The sequence below is a fragment of the Plecotus auritus genome, assembly GCF_963455305.1.
Source record: "Plecotus auritus genome assembly, chromosome: 7".
Classification (NCBI taxonomy): domain Eukaryota; kingdom Metazoa; phylum Chordata; class Mammalia; order Chiroptera; family Vespertilionidae; genus Plecotus; species Plecotus auritus.
Window position 1 is genome coordinate 102,837,775 of NC_137774.1, and position 20,212 is coordinate 102,857,986.

Genomic DNA, 20,212 nt, shown 5'->3' on the forward strand with positions numbered 1-20,212 from the left:
AAAATATCCTTAGGCAGGAATTTGTCTGCTGTGTTCTATAAACGCCAATAAACCAGAGTAACTGGAGAGTAGTTTACAAGAGGCCAAAAGGTTAGAAACCAGAAAGATAGTAGGAAGGCCAGGGCTTTTTAGACTATTGGGAGGACTTTTATTTTTATTAACTTTACTATCAATTATTTTGGGGAGAGATTTTTGTCAAATTAGGATAAAATAAGGTGAGAACTTAGGGAGCCATATAAAAATTTTCTGGACATTTAGTCAATGATGAGTTTTGAGCAAATTAGATTTGTTGATATTTTTTAAAATTACTATTACTATTAGTATGTCAAGAAGAGCACATGACAGGGGTTGGGGTAGGCAATGGAGATCAGTCATGAGACCATTATGGCAATCCTGGTAAGAGACAATGGTGATTTGAATAATTAGTGTAGAAGTGATAAGTTGTGATTACCTTCAGGATATATTTTTAAAGTGGATCCTACAGGATATATAAATAGATTTGCTGTGGAATGTGACAGAAAAAAAGGAATCAAGGATAACTCCAAGGTTATAATCTATGCAACTGGAAATATGCATTCACCATTAAATGACTTGAGGAAGAATGTGAGAGAAGTAGATTTGTGGGGTAATATAAGGGATATTTGTTGGGGGGGGCTTACAAGTGTGATATATAGAGTACACTGTTGTATTTATGTGTACTGAAGTCATGGGAGGGGTCTGAACTAGAGATATAAATTTGGCAGTTGTCAGCATGTAAATGGTGCTCAAAGCTATAAGAGCATATGAGATCACTAAGCAATGGCTGGAGAGGGAGGGAAGCAGAGGGCAGGAAAAGAGAAAGAACAAAAATTAAAAAAAAATTAAACACTGAGCATTGGAGCAGTTTAAAGTTGCAGATGACTCAAAAAAAAGGAGGAAATTATTATTTGCTTTTAAGTAAGTCAAAAGAATACAATTTAGGATGAATTGTGGATAAGAAGGGGATGAGTTACATGCACAATTTCCTGAACATTTATGAAGCACAAACATGTGATGAGAAAGAACTGCACTTTGAGAATATGATGCTGTGATTCTAAGGAGATTCTTAGAAAATTTCAAATTGGCTGTCATCCCAAGATATACCAAATTTCAGAGTATATATCAATTCAGCAAATATTTATGATGTGTCTACTAAATAAAAAGCTGAGGAATTTGCTAAGTGAAATAACAGGTTTACAGTCCCTCTACCTATAAAAGTTTAAACACCAGTAAAAGAAATGCGACATACTCAGATACTATTACTTAATTCAGTATGTGAAAAGTGACAGACCAATTGTTAGAGGGAGATTAGATCCCTTTTATTTCAATATGACTTAAGTCTACCTAACATTAAAGAAAAAAAAATGAACTCACTTAACTGAAAAAGATTCCATGATGCCATGGTTTTATTCTTAACATTGTTATAAGAGTCTAATCTCCATTATAACTCCACTTTCTGTTTAGGCTTCCCTTGGGGATAAGATGTTTCTTATGGTGGCTCCCACAAAATTCAGGTTTATCTCTTCTTTGATTACATTTCAACAACAACAAAAAAGAGACTTTTCCCCAAAAAAGTTCTAACTAGCAATCTGGGTCTGAGCCTCATGGATCTTAATTAAGCTACATGTTATCTATGAAGAAATCATTATGTCTGGGTCAAGGGTGGGAAAGCATGAGAAGTGTGTTGTTTGACTTAACCATATGTCACATATACATGAGCTAAGGGTAAGCACAAGAATGAGTTCAAAAGAATGTCAGATTACTATTATGATGAAAAGGAGGAATAAATGCTAAACAAGGTAAAAAAAACAATATATGTATACATAAAATATGTGTGTACGTATTATGTGTGAGTTGAGAGTGTGTGTCTGTATGTATAGATGTAGATATATAGACATATACATATATCCAATAGGTGCAATTAAAAAAGACATCAGGCCTACCTGGCGTGGCTCAGAGGTTGAGCGTCGACCTATGGACCAGGAGGTCATGGTTCAATTCCCGGTCAAGGGCTTATGCCCAGGTTGTGGGCTCGAACCCCAGTGTGCGGTGTGCAGGAGGCAGCCAATCAATGATTCTCTCTCATCACTGATGTTTCTGTCTCTCTATCCCTCTCCCTCCCTCTCTGAAATCAATAAAAATAAAGAAGACATCAGGAAAGTTGTAGAATTTGAGATGAGACCTTGAGAATTTAGGTAGATTAAGGCACCAGGAAAAATAAAAAATACATTCCAGGTATAAGGAATTATAAAGCAAAGGACAATGGAAAAAAAAAAGACTGAAAGTATGCTGAAAAATGATCAAGAGGTAAATTTGACTGGGGGGTTGGAGATATGCATATATAGTGAACACTCATGTAAAATAATGCTAAAAAGCCTTGACTGCCAGGGTAGAGACTTGCCACTTCATTTATTAATGGGAACCCCTTGACATTTAGGGAGAAGTAACATGATTAATTATTTAGAATGCATTTGCAACCAAAAAATAAGGCCAGTTAATAGCAGCTTATGTCATGGAGCATTTATTGTTTACTTAAAAAGTCCAGAGAAAAGCATTTTCAAGGTATAGTATGTTAACCTCCTTCTACTCTATCATCCCTTCTATGGTGAATTTTAAGGAGATGGCTTCATATCCTCATACATAAGAACAAGGAACTCCTCTTTATGCAGCTTTTTCTTTCTCAGGGAGAAAAATATATTGCAGAAGGTCCCATCATAAATTTGATGACATCCATCTGGCCAAAACTGGGCTGCATGCCGACCCTAGACCAATCACTGGCAATGGCTAATAGGTTCCCATTATTAGACTAGACCTATCATGATTAAACTCTGCATTGGGTATTTTGCTTCTCTAACTCAATCACAGTTCTATTGGCAAAGAAAAAGAAGTTATGGCTACTGGATAGGCAACCAATAGAATGTACCACATGTTAGGAAAGACAAAAATTAATCTGAAATTTGTGTGCAGAATGGATGAGGAAGTTGAGTTATAAAGGGTAGTGATGGAGAGCTCATGGAGGGAGAGTATCACCCAGCGCACTGCCATTGAGAAACTAATTGTGCATAAGTATAACCTTTGAAGACATAAACCACCATCTAATGCAAAGCTATGAGATGAGAGAGAGAGAGAGAGAGAGAGAGAGAGAGAGAATACTTTTGGTTTGTACTTAACACTACCAGATTGTTTAATTGCTTTGATTTCCTCATATCCCTGAGAGACTACTTACAATTGTCTAATGTGTCTCCCAATTTAATTTATATTGAATACTTTTAAACCTTTCTTCTCTACTGCTCACCTTCCCCAGATTCTCTGGCAGAGGCAGTGTAAAAGCATCTTTTACTTATTAAAATTTCTTCACTTTCACCAGCTTAATTCAACATTCAGCATTTGGCATTATGCCACCTTGTGATTATTCTTTCCTGCTTGAGTTTTCAATTCTTTCTTTTAAAAAGATATTGGGCAATATGGAGATTTGAAGCAGCAAAAGACTTGACAAGGGCAAAAAACTGTTATGAACAATATTATGGGGTACGAGTAGCCAGCAAGTAAACACAGATAATAAACACTCACTCTACTTCATTCTGCTTTCTACTGTCACATGTTTTTTTAAATCAATGATCATGGCTGTGCCCTGATCCTACATGCCTATCTTACATTGTTAATCTATAGCATTGCAATACTAAGAACATCATTTACATAGGACCCGTGTAGTTTTTAATCAAATGGGAATAAGGTTCCTGGAACCAGTGCTTGCTGACTTATCCAATAATTTGGATCATATGTCTACACTGCAGTACAATCAATCCATTTACATTGCAAACACTTCCACATGTGCTTAAATACAGTTTCTTAAAACAAACGAATCTTTGATCAAAACTTGATTTCACCATTAAGTTTATTGAGCAAGTAATTTATGGGCACAAACCACAGCCAACATGGTAGGGTGTGGAAAAATGGCTTTCAGTGGTCAAAGATTAACGACCATAGGTTAAAACATGCAATGGATAGTAGTCACATCACCATAAATTATAACATACATTTCTCAGTTGATATTTAAAAATACGTGAATGCTCACATATTCCCTTAAAGTGGTACTGCTACTCTTTTTTTAATTGAAGAGTTTCTTCTTAATTTCATGGCAAATGAGTGACCACAGCACTCTTAGCTACTCTGCAATGTTAACTTCAAAGTTAGGTAATAAATTCTCCACGAGGAATTCTCAAACCTTTAACTTCCTTATGCTTTATGTACTATAGTAGTGGTCGGCAAACTCATTAGTCAACAGAGCGGCAAACCGCGGCGGCTCACGAGCTGTGATTTGCTGACCACTGTACTATAGTAATGCTCAAAACAAAAAACTTAAGTTCATTATTGAAGTCTCTTTCTATTACTTAAAAACATATAGGTCCTCTCTGTTTTTGTTTATTTTCCTGAGAGCATGGGAACAAGCTCTGTAAAATGTATAACAAATATTAATTTTAAATATGAATTCTCTCATAAAATGGACTAATACATTTAATATAATAATTTCCTTTGCTATACTTTATATATAGTAAATATATATTTTCTATGAATTTAAAATATTTTATTTAATGTTTTACTTCTAGGAATTAAAAGATACTATGTCCCAAGTTGTTGCATTGAATAATTTTTCTGCCAACAAATAAAAAACCGGAGATGTAGAGTAATATATGCTCAGGTAACCACTTGTAGCTGTATCTTGGATTGAAATACTTCTCATATTTTGTAAAGCAGTATGAATGACTAATATAGGGTTTTGTATATTATCAACAACTTGGCAAACCAAAGTTTTTGTCAAGTTACTTTCTCCCAATGCCAATTAAAATATATAGAAATACATAAATATATATATTTTTAAATATTCTAATTTAAATGCTTTTTAAAGGAATATCTATTTCTAAATGCACAGCACCAAGACTAAATATCTAACATTTACTAAAGGTTGAAGAGATATCTTTTGTTTTGTTTTATCCCTTTGACAAAATACTAAATCTGCTAGTTCATATTATGAACACGGGTTAAACACAATTTATCAGAAAAACTAAACACACCAAGCTGCACTAATTATTATTTATTCTTTCAGCACAATATCCCTGGACATCTAATTATTACTGAACTTCTCTATATTGTACATGTTTAAACAAAAATTTTTACAGATCTAACCCATTTCCCATCAGAATTCACAAACCATTTTATTGTAGCAATTACAAAGTAAAACAAAAGAGCAATTAGAGGTATTATCCATGTAATCTTCCCAAGACACAGTTAAAGATGAAAAACGTTGACTACTGGGCTTAGAAGTCAAAAAGAAAGCTAAATCCTCTTGTTCGGACTATGAAGAATAAGCAATGGAACAAAAAAATAATTGGAAAATGGACCTTCAAACACATTGTATATAACTTAGTTATTGTTGTTTTCATTTAAAACAACCAAATTCTATTTGTGAAAGTGAATACAATAAAAAATATATAGACAGGCACACTAAATGGAACCAAAGCACTATTGGCAACCTACACTTTCAAACAGGCCTGATTCTCAGATGGCAGTATCTACTACATGTGTTTTAGATATAGTTCACCAGTTAAAAATCTGTTAGGCATTTTTCTTCTCTCTACCCATGTCTCAGACACTGAGGGCCAGATTACTCTCCCGCTCTATATTTTATATTTATGAAAACAAGTATCAACTTCAATCTACAGTCAAAATACTGAGGGAAATTTCACATATAAAATATGTTCAATTACTTCAAATCAACTCAGGGCTCCACATAGGTAATGTAGAAGTACACCTGTAGTCACACTGCTTATTCATTCAATAGGTATTTATTATGTAACAAAAACAGAAAACTCTACAGGCTTAGAAGAATATACTGATGGATAGGCATGATAAGTGCTCTCAAAGAACTGTCCATCTTATCCTCAATTTTATACAGGTTTTTTTCACACATTTTTTTTAAAATATATATTTTATTGATTTTTTTACAGAGAGGAAGGAAGAGGGATAGAGAGTTAGAAACATCGATGAGAGAGAAACATCGATCAGCTGCCTCTTGCACACCTCCTACTAGGGATGTGCCCGCAACCAAGTCACGTGCCCTTGACCGGAATCGAACCTGGGACCTTTCAGTCCTCAGGCCGACGCTCTATCCACTGAGCCAAACCGGTTTTGGCTTTCACACATTTTTTAAAAGTTTTGTGCTGTGTAAACTTCTTTAAGCAATAGCCAAAAACTCTATTAGTATAAACAAATATATTCTAACAATAAAAAATAACAATAATTGATTTTTAAAAATTAACTGTGTCCTCTTCTTGGGTGACCAGAGATTAATGCATCAATTAACTTCATGCTTTACTGTATGGTTCCCTCAAGCCTCTAAAATCATTCTCTCAGTTATCATTCTATTTTTGTGACAGTACTTTTTAAACTCCTACCTCAGCTTCTGTTCTCCAAATCCATTCTGCAAATGTTACTGTCCCAGTGACTCAAAATCGATTTTATTCACTTTTACTTGGAACTAGTTCTCAAAATTGTAAGGGTCAATATTCTTAAACTAAATTGCTATCCACACGCCTGCTGTACTGGGAAGCAGGACAATTACTTTCTAGAAAGGTGGTTTCTGTCACTTCCAAAATACTCTGATATTCATTTATCTTAAGACATATAGGACTAAATTTCAAATAAGTTGAGAAACCTCAGATATATAATATCAGATATATGATCCTTTTTACATTGAAAATAAAAATTTCAGTAGAATAATCATCTATACAGAAAATAAGCAAACATGAAGTTCTTGTAGCAATTGAGTGAACTTTCTCTGATAAGTAAAACTATTTCAAACTGTTCAGATTTATTTTGAATCAGCTTTGGAATCATTTAAAAATCATGAAATATGCAAGTCCTATGCCTGTCCAGCTGCTTAATTTTTCAAGATTATTTATAAATCACTTCTGTCCAATAAGTAAAATTACCTTACATGTTAAATTTAAATTACTAGACACTTCCAAAATATTTCTGAAACCAGCAACTGTTTTTCTCATTTGCTACTTGGCATATCTTCAAAAACTTATCTAACACTTGTAGCAATGTCTCAGAGATTTGATCAAGCATGTTTTAGTAACTCATTTTCCCACTATGGCAACATCTGATTTCTAGCAGACAGCATGTCTACAGATACGCTTCACAAATATGAAGTTCCTAGGTATGCACAAATGTTCCTGAACCCAAGAGGCATGAAGTAGCTAAGTAGCAAAACCCTAAGCAGCTGCAGCCTACAGTGATATTTATGGTAGAAGGAATAACCCTGGAGACATTTCTTTGATTAATGGGCTGAGAGATATTGAAGTAGCTGTTCTCTTTCTGCCAGAAGTCAGAATCGTCTAATACTGGTGGTCAAACTTAGATGATTATCAGAATCACATGGGCATTTTAAATCTAGAGATTCCTGGGCTGCATGCCCAGCAATTTGTTCCATAGGCCTTGGGACTAGAAATCTGTTTGTTTGTTTGTTTTTATAAAGTTCCCCAATTAGGAAAGTTTCCCCAATTTCCTGTTGAGGCAGGATTAGAATAAATTATAGAACAAAATATATACTTATATATGAGTCAGTACCTGGGTCTAATCCTGGCAATATCACTTATGAACTTGTGAGTTTGGACTATGTATTTAATTTATCTTTGTTTTGGTTTCCTTGTCTAGAAAAAAATGGGGTTAATGTTTTTTAAATCTTTATTGTTGAAAGTATAACTGTCTCCCTTTTCTGCCATTGACCTCTTCTAGCACACCCCCGCCACCCCCACCCCTGGTCTTCACCACCCTATTGTGTGTGTCCATGGGTTATGTATACATGCATACAAGTTCTTTGGTTGCTCTCTTCAAATGGGTTAATTTTAATATCTATCTCATTAGGTTATTTTGAGTACTCAGCAATTACTACCTTGTAACTGAAAGCGTGGTCAACAGATCAGCAGCACTGGCTCATTGGAAATGCAGAATCTCAGGCCCTGTCCAGAAATCTGCATTTTAATAAAATTTTCACATGTGGCATGTGACAGTTTGAAAAGCATCAATTTAAGACATGTGAAGTTCATAGGATGGCAAGTACTTTATAATTTTGCTATTATTACTTTAAATCTAAACATTAAACAACTTCATGGTATAAAAACTCTGCAAAGACCTGACACAACAGTGTCCAGTCGAATCTGTGGGGGACAATGGAGTCCAGCTTAGACCAGAGAAGAACACGAAGAGCTGAAAAAGAAAATGTAGGAAGAACCACGACAGAAATGAATCTCTAGCAAGTTTCCCTCACAGTTGTCTTTCTGATGAGGGAGACAGAAAATCCAATAAATAATCACACTGTAGCAAAAGTTTATTTAATTAAAGTTATTGGGATGACATTTTTTAAAATATAGTTTTATTGATTTCAGCGAGGAAGGGAGAGGGAAAGAGAGATAGAAACATCAATGATGAGAGAGATTATTGATAGGCTGTCTCCTGCACACCCCCTACTGGGGATCAAGCCCACAACCTGGGCATGAATCCTGACCTGGAATCCAATTGTGACCTCCTGGTTCATAGGAGGACACTCTATCACTGAACCATGCCAGCCAGGCTATTGGGATGATATCTCTATATATAAAAGCCTAAGCGACTGGCCAATTGGCCAGTAGCTATGATGAGCACTGACCATCAGGGGTCAGAAGCTCAATGCAGGAGCAGAAACCACAGGCATGGAAGCATGGAACAGACTGATGAAGACTGATAAATCTTGGGGGGTTGGGGGCAGGGAGGAAGGGCTGGAAGAGATTAACCAAAGATCTTATATGCATACTAGAGGCCCAGTGCAGGAATCCCTCGACCTGGCCTACACCCTCTTGCAATCCAGGACCCCTCGGGGGATGTCAGAGAGCCAGTTTTGGCCCAATCCCCACAGGCCAGGCAGAGGGACCCCACTGGTGCACAAATCCATGCACCGGGCCTCTAGTTTGTTAATATTATAAGTTTCAAGTGTACAATTCTATGATACATCATCTGAATATTGCACTATGTGTCCACTACCCAAAGTAAAATCTTCCATTACCATATATTTGACCCATTTACCCTATACTACCCCTCTGGTAACCACCATACTATTGTCTGTCTATGAGTTTGTTTGTTTTTTCCTTGTTCATTTGATCCTTTCACTTTTATATTACACATGAGTGAAATCATATGGTTCTTGACTTTTTCTGTCTGACTTATTTCACTTATCATGATATTCTCAAGATCTCTCCATATTGTGGTAAATAACAGTGTTTCATCTTTCTTAAGGCTGAGTAGTATTCCGTTGTATGTATGTACCACATTCACTATATCCAATTACCCAGCAAAGAACACTTAGATTACTTCCATGTCTTGGTCACTGTTAACCCTTTGTACACCATAAGTGTCTATAGACACTTTAAAAATCATTTTTTGTGAGAATTTTCAACTGAAAATATTCAAGAACACCCAAATTGTAATATGTTTATTTTTATAATATTCATCACAAATTGATTTTTTAAATTAAATTCAAAATATTGTGGTGTGTGGGGATGGTTACCGTTTTGGACGCATGGCAGTTATCTGGTTAATAATGTTGCAATGAACATAACGGTGCATATATCTTTGCAAATAAATGTTTTCAAATATTTCCAATACATACACCAAAGAGGTGTAGCAGGATCAGATGGTAATTCTATTCTTCGTTTTCTGAGGAGCCTCCATACTTTTCATAGTGGCTGTACCAGTTTACATTTCCACCAGCAGTGAATGAAGGTAACGGTTTAATAATGCATGAACTCAGACTGAAAAGGGGCAAGATAGCGGGCAGTGAACTCTGCCTGGAGAGGTTAGAGAATGCTTTTCCAAACAACCCATATTTGAACTACATTTTAAATAAGACATGTAGACAAGTAGGAGGCATGCTGAGCTCTGACAATCTCAAGTGCAAAGTACAGGAAGTACATGATCACTGAATTTCAAGGTCCCTGCACTTTGAGTATATCGTGGTGTGTGGGGATGGTTACCGTTTTGGACGTAACCATTATGCATCTATCATTATAATGAGCCAGGGCTTTTTTAACCCATTCTTATATTAGGTTATTTTTAAAACAAGGGATTAAATTATGTGTGCTGTGGTAACTGTGCTAAAGTGCTTCAAAATTTGAACTACATTTTAAAGAAGACATGTAGACAAGTAGAGAGGTAGCTCTTGGTTTGTAAAAAGTAAAACCAGAAGAGGCTGTTAACATACTGCTTAACACTGAGCCTGTCTTGAGACTGAGACCCAGTTCTGTTGTTCAGTTGGATGGAGATCCAAGAATTCTCCACCATTCTGATGTATTTGGAGGACAGGATGCTGGTGGGTGGTTTGATCATGAAATGATTCATATTCCTTCCTGAGAATTGTAAACCTTGTCCTGGACCAAATGAGCTTCCACCAAAGGGTTTCACTAATGGAGTGAAGTGATCATGCCATTTTTAAAATGTGGTGGATAACGGGAGAAAATGTGATGAATAGATGTCATGAATTTAATGATAAAGTGCTTTGGATCTTGTACTCCCAATGTACTATGCAACCTGTACAAGTCACTTGAATGTTCTGTGCCTCAGTGTGCCCATCTCCAAAATGGCTCAGATAATGGAGCAGTTGTGAGGATTGTAAAACCATAAATGTTGTAAAACCATAAACATTTAATCATCATCACCATCGTCATCGTTGTGCTACATCAGCCTTCACACAGCACAGGTCTAAGGACAATGTATTTGTCCCAAGGACACGAAATATAAAGATATATTTAAAATCATATTAATAATTTGACTTATCTATAAATGAGTTCACATTTATTTTAAAATCTCTCAGTACCCTTTAATAAAGTGGGAATATTTACTTGCACAGGGTTTTCTTTTCCATTATGAGGCATATAGTGGATAGCGTTCAGTGATGTACCTTCCAGTTAGAAAGATGAGTGCTTGGCTTCTGTACAGTAGCAATCCTTGAAAAAATCTCTTGAAGCCAAATGTTTTCTTAACCAAACCAGAGTCAGCCACTGAGACAGTGCATAGACTTTTGACTTAGACTAAGAAATGAGCACAAAAAATTTTGAAACACTTTAGCACAGTTACCACAGCACACATAATTTAATCCCTTGTTTTAAAAATAACCTAATATAAGAATGGGTTAAAAAAGCCCTGGCTCATTATAATGATAGATGCATAATCTAGGAATTCACAATCTGTCTGTGTATTCATTCTTCTTTGGCATCCCGCAATTAACACAATGCTGATGAAAGACATGGAACCTTGGCAGATTTTAAATACTTCAGCAATGGGCATGTCCATTCTATAGTTAGCAGCACTATGAATCATCTTGACCATTAATGATTCACATATTATCAAAAATATATTTAAAATAACTTATTTTCCAGTAATTATACATCTTAAACTAAAGCACATTAATAGGTCAGTATATCTTTCTCTTGATAGCTCTGCATTTGGATCAAGACAACAAGATATGAATATCTAGAACTATAAAAATAGTGACTAGAAATTGAAGCTAATGTTTATTGATTTAACTCAGACCTTTCCAAGGATTCAACTTATCCTAAATTTACTGCTTTTTCTGGGGATTGAACAAAAGCTGAGTATAGTTGGAATTCTAGTAGCTAGAAACTTAGAACAAATATAAAAGGATGTTGTTTGGATACCATACAGGTTAAAATTCATTGGTTTTTAAGTTATATTCAATGTTGATGGACATCCACACAAGTTACTATATTCTCCTTTCAAACTAGAAAGTTTTAAAACAATAATTGAACACATTCAATACAATATGGCCTATTCTATTGTAGAGTACTCCCATGTGTTTTCTCCACTCATCCTTACATAGCTATTATCTCTGTTTTCCTCTTTTCTCTGTGGAGTAACTCCACCTGGTCTTGCAGAGCTCAACTCTAAGATACTCCTTCAGGTGAACTCCCCCCACTTCCCGACCTCCAGAACTAGGTCAAATCCTCCAATTGTAGACTCTCCTCATGTAAAGTAATTCTCCTTTCTAGCATTTGTCCACTTGTCATTGTACAGTTGTGTATGCATTTATATGTGTGTGTTTAATGGCTGCCTCTCCTATGGCTCCATGAACGTTGGACAAAAGACATAATGTATACTCTTTCCTGGACATTCAGCTTACAGAAAGACCATGTATACTATATTAAAACTTCCTGGATGTCTTCAAATTTTTCTACAGCTAACATGACAATGGGAAATGGTCAGTGATTCATCCAGATAACATCTTATTTCCATTTCATTGTAGCATATGATAAATGGCACAAGGGGAGCTACCTACCATTTCAAACATTGTGTTATCTTTTAGAATGGAAGAAAAATAATGTCATAAGTTCACAAGGACATTACTATGTTCTTTTTCTGGTCTTACATTTTGTAAAACTAATTTCAACTTGGCTCCTAGTTTATTTTAAGATAGAGGTAATCATTCTCAATTTCTATTGCCCAATATTCTACAACTGCACCTTTGACTTTAGCCAGCTTACCAAAGGGGAATAGTATGCCAGCACTCCTCAGATGAAAAACTAGCAAGAGGTACTTTGCTTCTATAATCCTATAATAAAAGCATAATATGCAAATTGACTCAACGGCTGAATAGCAGAACAACCATTGGGACCACACTATGACACCCACTGGCGCCAGACCAGCCAAGGCGAGTGTGATGTGATTGGTCGGGGGCCCGGCCATCACCCCATGATCGCCCCACAGAAGGAGGCCCAGGCCACCAACTGGTGGGCTGCTGTGGGTAGGCGGGGCCTCCCTCTTTGAGGGAAGCCCAGGTCCCAGGTGCCAGCAGAGGTGGCTGGAGGGAAGCCCAGGTGCCTGTGTCCCAGGTGCTGGAGGGAAGCTGGTGCTGGCAGCTGGGGAAGGAAGGCCTACTCTTGCACAAATTTCATGCATCAGGTCTCTAGTACCAAAATAAAATGGCTCAGCTGAAACCACAAAGTCACAGACCTGTACATATATACACCTTATGCACACATAATCCCACACAATCCCACAGGCATACAGCAAACTTAGTCAAAGCTGTTGGTTGAATATCTAGGAGTAAACACAAGAGAAAATAAATGCCTACAGGGGACAGGAGCTTTGTTGACCTGCAGAAAGTCAATAGTCTGGGCTACGAATGATCATATTTTTATTGCCCTCAACCTGGAAATAACACAACAACCAAGATATGGTTAAAGACATAAGAACATCCAACATGTTTTTTAATAAATAATAAGCATATTTTAGGACAAAATATAAAAGCTTCTGTGGTTTCTTTTTTAAATCAATTTAGTCATGATTTAAATAAAACAAACCCTATCAAGTTCACTTTCAAGATGGTTAAGTTAGAACTGTGATAGTTGGTATACTTAAAACTGTTGAAATAACCTTTTGTTTTAAGTGACTGCACTTAAATTGTTTTCACTGCACAGGGAATAAAACACACAGTGGGTATTGCCAGATGACAGAAAACTCAGTTGTACATTTGAAGTTTTCAGACTTATTTCAATTGAACCAAACTGGAGACAATCAATCAAATAAAATCAACTTTTCCTTGTAGCTAAAAAGCTTTGAAAGAATTATTTCCTACCTAGCATTTCTCCACTCCTTTATAAATGCCGATTTTCATTTTAAGAGAAAGCAAAGGCTAAGCATGGCAGGCAGTCTCTTCAACATGGCTTACAGATTCCACTTTTTTCTCTATCATCTCTCAGAAGCAGACTCATCTAAACACTTAACGTAAAATCTTTAAAGAACAACACACACACACACACACACACACACAGGCCACATTATATTTCGTTTATAGGAGGCAGCAAAGCAGATAAAAACAGGGTTTAAGGTCCTGACAACTGGGTTTTTTCAACATGCTGGCTTCCTACTACCAGCTTGGGAAGAGGTTCCATGAACTGCAAGAATTCAGAGACAGGCTAGAGTAGCCACAACTGAGGACATTTTGTTGTTGTTTTTACATATGCAAATTTTTATTTCATTTATTTATTTATTTTTAAATTTTTTCAACTATAGCATACAGTTTATATTATTTTTACTAGTTTCCGGTGTACAGCATAGTGGTTAGACAATCATACTTTACACAGTGATATTCCCAATATTTCCAGTACCCAGCTGGCACCCTACATAGTTATTCCAATATTATTGACTCTATTCCCTATGCTATACTTTATATCCCTGTTGACTATTCTTTAACTACCAATTTGTACCCTCACCCCACTTCCCCTCTGGCAATCATCAGTTTGTTCTCTGTATCCAGAACTCAGAACTTTGTGAGACTATATGCTCAGCTTTCCAAAGCAAGTTGCCTTTGTCAAGAGGTTTGTGTCAGAAGTCTAATTATTTAGGGACAAATGCTACACCTCAAGCTCCAAAGATTTACAATTGCTTTAGAATATTTTAAATGTACTATCTTATAACAAATACAATTCAAATGAACATTTAAGTCAGTATTCCTTTAGGAAGGAAAGTTACTTTAAAGTTCAACATCGGCAACATGCATTACCTGAAATAAAAACATTTTTAAAGTAATCAACTAAAATCAGTCCATTCAAACACAATTTTAACCACCTGCTCAAAAGATGTTTAGGTTGATTATACTTGATAATGACTCCCAGACACTAAAATCCCAAGGAAAGCACCACAAAATCTCCCAGGACCCTGCACAAGGAATTTTCTAGTAGAGTCCAACGACATAAACCCAGAGTTGAAGTCAAACTCCTGTAAACACTGGGAAAGTAAAATATCAGTTTGGGGACAGGAAACTCTAAAATCTCCTTAGATTACAAGGTACAATCAATGTGCCTGAGAGACTAAATGCCAATATTAAGAATCTTTTTCTGGAGTTGGGCCTCAGCTCTTGCCACTTATTTACCTTGCAGCTTCAGGCAAGTCTCTTAAGCTCTCTAAGCTTCAATTTCCTCAAAAGTAAAATGATGATAACAAGGTCTAACTCACAAAATTGTGAAAATTAAAACAAATTACACACTTTAAAGATCTTTAAAAACATTAAATCTCCATGTGAGATGTAGTTTGTTAAATGGGATTGGGAAAAAGAAGAAAGCTTAAATGATCATGGAATGCTCTCTAATTTGTCATAAGGTAGCCAACAATACTTCCATAAAAAATACATAAATCCATTCTCTATTAACTAAGCTAACAGTCCTCAGGAGAGCCTATACTAGAGAGAAAAAATAGGTTTATAATGAGAATAAATATAAACCTTGTTGTCAAAAAGTATTTATTATGAAATAAATACTCATGGGAATCAAAATGAAGATAACATTTTCAAGGATTGGACAGAGAAATCTGGTTCTTTCTAGATCTGGTTCTTGCCTTAAGCCCTGATAGCTGCTGCCAGTCAAAACACTTATTTATAAACCTAAAGATCTTACATTCATAGATGTCAGTACATTTTTATTTATACCCTCAAAAAGGAACTCAGACTTCTGTAACATAAATTTTAAGCAATAACTATATAGACCAGAAGTCCATAGGCAGATTCAATAATTATCTTCTGTGTTTCCTGGTTATCTAAACATATAATTTTTAACCCAAAGCTCTGCTATAAAATAAAAGCAGTGTAATGTCATTCCTCAACTAAGTAGAAATATTTTTTCATCATCAAAGTTAATACTCCGAACTTCAAATTGGAAAATAATTATTTAACTTTGAAATAGTGTCATCTATATACAGCAACTTTTTAAACCACAATGTTTATACAACTCTAGTTTACTGGTATAAAAATGTGTTAGACTTTACTTTCTGGAGTCTGTAATAAGAAATACATGGTTAAAGTTCTGATATCCTATATAATAAAGAGGTAATATGCAAATTGACCATCACTCCAACACATAAGATGGCTGCCCCCATGTGGTCAAAGATGGCCGTCCCCATGTGGACACAATATGGCCACCACAAGATGGCCAGCAGGGGAGGGCAGTTGGGGGAACCAGGCCTACAGGGGAGAGCAGTTAGGAGAAATCAGGCTGGCAGGGGAGCAGTTAGGTGTTGATCAAGCTGGCAGGCAGAAGTGGTTAGGGGCAATCAGGCAGGCAGGCAGGCGAGCAGTTTGGAGCCAACAGTCCTGGATTGTGAGAGGGATGTCCGACTTCCCGTTTAGGCCCAATCCTCCTGGTGGGATCGGGCCTAAACGGGCAGTCAAACATCTTTTGAGGGGTTCCAGATTGGAGAGGGTGCAGGCTGGGCTGAGGGACACACAACCCCCCTCCCGTGCACGAATTTCATGCACCGGGCCTCTAGTTTGTATATAAAATATCTTACCAAGATCACCATGTACAGCACTGGCCAGTTTGGCTCAGTTGTTTGAGCATGTCCTATGCAGAGAGAGGTTGCAGGTTCGACTGTGGTCAGTCTTTATCTGGGTTACAGTCTTTATCCCCAGTGGGGGGCATGCAGGAAGCAGCAGGTTGATATTCCTCCTTCACATTGATGTTTCCTTCTCTTTCTCTCTGCCCCTCCCTCTTCCTCTTTCTCTTCCTTCCTCTCTAAAATCAATAAAAAACATACACTAATAAAAAAGATTTCCATGTACAAATAAGTCTTGTGTTTTCTCCTGGCTCTCTGGACCTAGACAGCCCCTGCTGCCGGTCTTTCTCAGTGTACAGTGGATGGTCTTCAAGAGCACCACTGGCACTTCCTCTCACTCTCCTAAATATAGGAGCTGATGCCTTCCCTCTCACCAAGGCAGGTCTTTTACACAGCAGGTCAACTTCTTGAGCTATCCAAACAGCTAGCGCTTGACCTCCTTCTTTTGTCAGATTAAAAACCATGGAAAACCCAGGTATCTTGCCTCCCTAGCTTTTGCTCCACAGGAAATCTGAGAGAGAAGGAAGATTTTTTTATGCCATTCTGCAATTTCTTGACATTTCTTTCTCCAGTGGCACAAAAATGGGCCCATAGATTTTTGACCTCAACAAATACCCAACCTGACAGAAAATAAGATTCCAGTCTCTGTATCTTGCAGAAACCTTTAAACATAAGATGAGAAAGGGGAAATTAAAAATAAATTTCTTTTAATAAGCACTTTTTAAAATGTTTTCTCCATAAAATTATTTATCTCCTCATTTCTCATTTTTGTTCCTTTTAATGAAAGGGAGGGGTAGAATCAGATAGGTCTTCTTCAAACCTCATTGTAACTTGAAGGGTCTTGAACTATAAATCAGATTAAATTTGATTTTGCCTTTTTTTAAATCCATGAGCTGTCTCCCTATTAGTCCCTATCAGAAGTAGAAAAGAAGCCAATTCTTCGGATTCCACATAAATATTCACAGAACAATTGAACAATTGATGAAAATTGGTAATCCTTTTATTAGCCTACTTAGTGCAAAATGAAGTCAAAAGAAAAAAGTACTCTGGGATCCTAAGTGTTGAGAAAAGCATGATCTTGGAGAAGCAAGCCTCTCCAATTGCAAAATTAATATTTTTCTTGAATTATTCAAATTACTCATTATAGAGGACTCAGATGAAGTCAGAGGGCCAATTTGGGGGCCATAAGGAGGACACTGATGGCCTACCATAAGTAACCAGAAGATGAAGTACAAAGGAACATGGAAGAGCCTCAGCGTTAGTGAGTACCACAGCTCAACATGAAGAGCTGGTGAGAGTCTGAAGAAAGAGACCAGGAGGTAAGGGTTAACATATCCCAGTCAATTATTTGCATGCTGACCTTGTGCAAAATTCCATGGAAATCAGCCAGTGCAAAATTCTCAAGACAATACTAGTAAAAGCTGAGATGGCAGATGAGACCACAGCTTTTGTACAGCTGCAACAAGTCTCAAACCTCATTCCCTTAATCATGCAAGCAGGAAGGTCCAATCAATAAATGCGGAGGTAGCATTTAAGGAATGGAGGACAGGCACTGGCACATCATACAGCTGCTTTGACACAGGGTTTGGACCCAGGGCCTTGACTGTGGCTAAAAAAATAAAGGACTCACACTACTTCAATTATGTTGCTTAAAAACTCCACCGTACAGCCCTGACCGGTTTGGCTCAGTGGATAGAGCATCGGCCTGCGGACTGAAGGGTCCCAGGTTCGATTCTGGTCAAGGGCATGTACCTTGGCTGCGGGCACATCCCCAGTAGGGGGTGTGCAGGAGGCAGCTGATCGATGTTTATCTCTCATCGATGTTTCTAACTCTCTATCCCTCTCCCTTCCTCTCTGTAAAAAATCAATAAAATATATAAAAAAAAAAAAACTCCACCGTACAAAGGCCAGATTTCTGAATCAGGATATGATGACCAGTCTTGCTAGATTCTTGCCCCAGATTTTGATGGGCAACTGAGTACCAGCAGCCACTGTAAATGTTCCTCATAGATGACATGATCATGCCATTCACCAATTCGCCCTTGTGTCCTCAATACAGACACAATGTGGTAGAAGTATAAATGGTTACAAATAGAACAATCTTCATGTAGCATTATATATCAAAACTATAAATATATATTTTGATCCAGAACTTCAACTTCTATAAATTTATCATATATACATATTGGCCTATATGCAAAAATTATTTTTGTACAAGGTAATCACAGGAGCACTGCTTTTTGTTATCAGTATATTATAAAAATCTAAATGTTCATTGACAAGGGATTATTTAAATACATAATACTACACACACACACACACACACACACACACACACATACACACACACACAATGGAATACTCTGCAACTGAAAAAAAAAGAATAACTTTTTTTTTTCTGGGGAATACATTTTATTTTATTTTTTAATTTTTTTAATTGTTTGAAGTATTACAAATAGTAGTACATATGTCTCTTTTTTCCCCCATTGACCTCTTCCCAGCCTCCCCTTCCCCCCAGTACATGCCTTTACCTGCCCCCCCCCCAGTGTCTTTTATCCATTGGTTATGCTTATATGCATGCGTACAAGTCCTTCAGTTGATCTCTTACAGCACTCCCCCCAAAAACCTCCTCTGCCTTCCCGCTGTAGTTTGACAATCTGTTCAATGCTTCTTTGCTTCTGTATCTATTTTTTCCCCTTTTCTTTCCTTTAAAAAATCTTGCCTCTGCAGACTAGAAATAAACATATAATAACAAAAAATGTTTGAGTCCCAATTTCAATGTCCAACAGTTCTGAGTCCCCGTTTCAATGTCAAACACTTCCTTATGTGTACATGTCAGCAATGATATCTGGATGGTGGGCACATGGTGGCAATGCAGGTCCGACCCTCTCTGGTTTGGTCCTAGGCAACCTGCTGCAACGCACAGCTGCTGACTGCTAGCGTGGCAAGGTGTCGTCAGCGTCTCCCATCTCTGGACTGGTTCTCCTCTTGTCTTCCTGGTTGGAGCAGACCTGTCAATTCCTCTCTGTTGCAGGAATCCACATGGTCTTGGAGTTGTTTTCTGAAAATATACAAACATATTCTCGACCAAAAGTTAATAAAGGAATCTTTTCTATATAATTGATTTAGGATCCTTTTTATTTTTGCCCAAACGATTTTCCTTTGTCTTATTTATTTATTTATTTATTTTTTAATATATATTTTATTGATATTTTACAGAGAGGAAGGGAGAAGGATAGAGAGCTAGAAACATCGATGAGAGAGAAACATCGATCAGCTGCCTCCTGCACACCTCCCACTGGGGATGTGCCCGCAACCAAGGTACATGCCCTTGACCGGAATCGAACCCGGGACCCTTCAGTCCGCAGGCCGACGCTCTATCCACTGAGCCAAACCGGTTTCGGCCCCTTTGTCTTATTTAGACACCATGTGTGTTTTTCATGGGTGTCTTGCTGTTAGCATTACAAATAAAAATTAATTTTGTAAAGTAAAAATTTTCTAGATGTAATTTACTTATAGGATATTTTCCTTACATGATATTACCCTACTATCCCCCCTTTTTTGATTAATGGAGGCTTTTGTAAAGTTTATAATGCAGTCTTGATAACTTTAAATTTTAATTTTTTGCACAAAAATATGGCTGCTTTAGTTTCATTGCATGTTCAGGAATTTTACCATGAGATGAACTACCAATAGAAATTTTAGTTAACACTTTAGGAACAGCTTTTTGTCCAGTACAATTAAATTTTCTTGAATATTC